Genomic DNA, 4,332 nt, shown 5'->3' with positions numbered 1-4,332 from the left:
CTTCCCACACTTTTGCAATATTCTAAACAATGTTTCATCCATCCATTATCTTTACCCACTTATTCCATTTTGGGTCACGGGGGTCGCTGGTGCACATGTCCAGCAATCACTGTGCGAGGGGCGGGGTACACCCTGGAAGGGTCGCAAGTCCATCCTAAACAATGTTTCTAAACTCTCTAAAAGACACAGAATGTCATGATTTCAGCTCCCTGTCTCTTCTGCTCTTTGCTACCTGCAAGAACTCTTGGCCACGCCCACTTCTCTGCTCTGCAAGGTGAACAGCTGATCAGCTGCTTCAGGAAGTTTGTCCTGCAGTGTGGGCTGCACAAAGCTGCAGGAGGTGCTAAATATTTTTAAAATAATTTATTTTAAGTAAAAATTCCATGCCGATCGTGCGGCTCATCCATCAATCAGCCAGTTGTGTCATGTCTTATTTTGACAAACCACGAGAGTCCGCGATAAACGAATCGCGAAGTAGCGAGTGTCTACTGTACTCCAGGTCTATGCTCATAGTCGTGTAATAATCTTTGCTGATTTTTTAAAAATTTTTTATGTGTGTTAGAATGTCACTAATTTTTTTCTGATTTGGGCTTGTTTTCATTTTATTTTTTATTTACATCCACATGTTTTGATCCGCACTGAAAATGGTTTCCAAGTCAACAGTTTGTGAAAGACACATAAATCATCACGTCCAAAAGTTTGCATTGGTTCAAAAAGAGTGGAAAATTGTCTTTGATGTTCTCCAGGCAATTCCCAGAGCCGCCACCAGAGAGCACGGCTGGGTGTCTCTCCCACACGCTCCTGACCCCCACCCCGTCTGTGTCACACACAGGTGTAAAAGTCCAGGCCTTTACCACTGATTCAGGCTGTCACAGCTGAGGCCAGCCACCCCAAATGGGACCTTCCATTCAGCCATTTGGGAAAGTGGACTTTAACGGTAATGGACACTTAAAGAGCACGACGCCTCGTCCCAGCGGGGTGCCACTTGACAGAGTCACAAACACTGAGCTCTTAAATCATTACATTACAGCGCAAAATGATTTATTGCCCCTGCAGCAGACAGTGTTATCCAGGGAGCATTAAAGATGCATGCTGTTTTAGATTTCACCCGCTCTGTAATGTGTTTATGCAGCTGGAACGTTTAATTGGAGCAATTGAATTAAGCCACGATGAGTGCGTTGAAGCGCCATGCTCAAGGGTACAGTAGAAATCCTACACCTGTCAGTGCTGTGGATGGGCTTCACTTCAAGTTAGGGACTATTACGTGCTCAAATATTTCAGTTTAACATGTAATTTGGCCTCAGAGATTTATATTCCAGTTTCCTGAATTACTTTATTAAAAAAAAAAAGGATTTATAAAGCTTCAGGCCTTTAACAGAGCCGTCTTGGACCTTTGCGATGCAAAATCCTGCTTGTTACTCGTTCTGATGCTGCAGATTAACCACAACTGCGTTTAAAGGCAAAGCTTAGACCACTCAAGAGGATCTGCTGGTTTCCTTTAGGCCCACAGCACAGTATGCTGAGAGCAGAGCTTGTCTCAGAAGATCAACGTCTCATCTTTTGTTACTTCAGTCATGCGGCTTCTCTTTTTTGCACAATGGCATCGGGGAGGTTAGTGGGCCAGTGATTGGAGAGCATGGAGGACCACCTGACGGCCTACTGGTGCCTGGGAACGCACACACAAACTCCTGATTGTGTCTTTATCTGTGCTCTGACAGCAGTTTTGTATGAAAGTTTCTTTAGAACTCCTCCCCCTGCTATGGAGCAAGTTAACATGCTTTATTCCTCTTTGACGTACAAACCCACAGACACCATGACGTGCGATGGGCTTGAACGTGTCCCACCTCACTGGTCTCTGCTTACAGGATTATTTAAGAGACCCCTAACGTGCAGACTTCTCTCTCAATTTAGCTGGAACTGTAAAATCTGTTATCCAATTTTAAATTTTAACATTTGTTTAATATTTATTTCTCCTTTTTTTGTAAGATGAACCACCCTCAAGCTTGCCTCCAACTTGTCTGGAGTGTTGATCCGTGAATGTTTTGCGCAGTGGTGGGATGCAACTAAGTACAAGTACTTTGTTACTGTACTTAAGTACATTTACATGTATCTGTACTTTACTTAAGTAGAGTTAAACGTGGGTGCTTTCTACTTTTACTCCACTACATTTTACATCAAGTATCTGTATTTTCTACTACACTACATTTCTATAATACTTTGCGTTACATGTTACATTGACATTGCAGTTTTTTGATTTGCTCGTTAGTTTGAAAGTAACCAGTGGTGAGAGGGGAGTTGGTGCATTGAATCACTGCAAAGTGGGCAGGTAACGTTACACCTGCCTTCAAGGAGAGCTGGACAAGTGACGTATATTCTAGTATATACATCATTGAGCTGGGCGCTCCCACAGCACCGCTAACACACCCAAAATGGATTCCACTGCAGACAGTCAGCCAGAAGATACACAACACCCATGTCCTTATTGAAAGATTATTGAAAGATTATTGAAAGACTATTGAAAGACTATTGAAAGACTGTTCAGTGCAGCAGGACAGATTCTCTCTCCCGACAGACTGGACTCAAAAAACTTTGAAAACCAACTTCTTCTGAACTTGAACAATAAATTCTTGCTGCAATATTAAAACGTGTCAGTTCATGGGATGTTAGGAGACAAGAGATGTCTCCAAATGTCTCAACACTCGGGTCCAAGTTTTGAAAATGGTGTCAGGAAGTTAAAATATTGTTCAATATTGATTCATTACAAGTTTGACTAGACAGTATTTGATGACAAACTGGAGTTGAAATGATCAGATATTCTTTTGTTAGTTGTGTCTAATGCTCCTTTTTTTCAGGCAGACAACTTTTACTTAAACGTGTTTACTGCAGTTAAAATGACACATTGGTTTTGATTTGTGTTAAACAAAAACTTTCAAAGGTATAATCATTCCTCTTTCTTATTTTGCTTAATGACATTTAACTCTGCAGGTCATCCCTGAAATTCTGACGCACAGAATCACGTCCAAGTGTGAACTGTGTCACAGAGTAAACACAATAAAAACAAGTATTATCTGCAGCATTCATTCAACCTTTATTTAAACAGGTTAATCCCATTGAGCCTCGAGGACTCATTTACAAGAGAGACCTGATTTTAACATTATTAAAATGACTCAACACTGTTAGAAAATATACATACATATAGGCACACAATGATATTGTAGACCATTGCATTAGGTAATACATTCAGCAAGTACTTTTACATTTAATACTTTAAGTATTTTTAAAAGCAAGTACTTATTTCAAATATTTGGTCAATATCTGCTGGAGGTGCCTTGCTCAAGGTGCAAACATTGGAGTGTCCGGTCCTTTTCTGTTGCAGACCCAACAGCCGAGCTGCGTGACATCTCTGATCTGGTTCTGTTCAAAGTCAAACTGAAAACCTATTTATTTAAAAGGTTTTTTTTAATGTTTAACTTTTAGTAATTTAGTATTTAGCATTTTTTTAAATCTCTTTTACCTTCTTTTATTCTGGCTGTGTTTTTAATGTGCATTGATGTATTGTGTCCTGTTTTTATTTGTTTTGTCTTGTAAAGCACTTTGGTCAATGCAAGGCGTTGTTGGAAGGTGCTAGAAATAAAGTTTATTATTATTATTTACTTTTACTTAAGTAAAAATGTTAATGAGGTACTTCTACTTTTACTAGAGTAAATTTTTGTCTGTTCATTTGTACTTTTACTTAAGTACAGTGTTTGAGTACTTTCTCCACCACTGGTTTTGCGTGCTCGTAACATTTGTCAGATATGGGTGTAGAAGTTTCATAGTGAGCTGTTTTCACTTGGGACAGACATGACACATTATCTCTGCAGTTAAAAACGACATGAAGACATATTTTCAGGTGCAAAGCAGAGACTTTTGGATCAAGTAACGAACGCAGCAATTTTAATGAAGTGTTTTTTGCATTTTTTTATTATCGCACAAGACTCCCAGCTTCCCACATTTCTGCAGCTGTGATGATAGACACAAGTCGAGTTTTTCCTTCCCTCAAAGCCTCTGAAGTAGTGAACCAGATCTTAATGTGCAACTGCTCATTCTCATTAAAACCAGGTTGCTAAGACAAGATAATGAAGCAAAATAAACAATCACGAGCCGCACCATTTTTCATCCCGAGCAGGAATGTGGACGTGAAGGGGGCTGCTGACATCCAGTGTTTGTGAAGACGCTCCTGGACAATATTCTCTGCAGCTTCTCAGACTTGACACAGTCCAGCATCAGTGGATTTCTCTCTCTAACACACACACACACACACACACACACACACACACACACACACACACA

The sequence above is a fragment of the Nematolebias whitei genome, chromosome 2, assembly GCF_014905685.2.
Source record: "Nematolebias whitei isolate Nwh7 chromosome 2, NemWhi1, whole genome shotgun sequence".
Taxonomy (NCBI): Eukaryota; Metazoa; Chordata; class Actinopteri; order Cyprinodontiformes; family Rivulidae; genus Nematolebias; species Nematolebias whitei.
Note: the sequence above shows the minus strand (reverse complement) of the source record.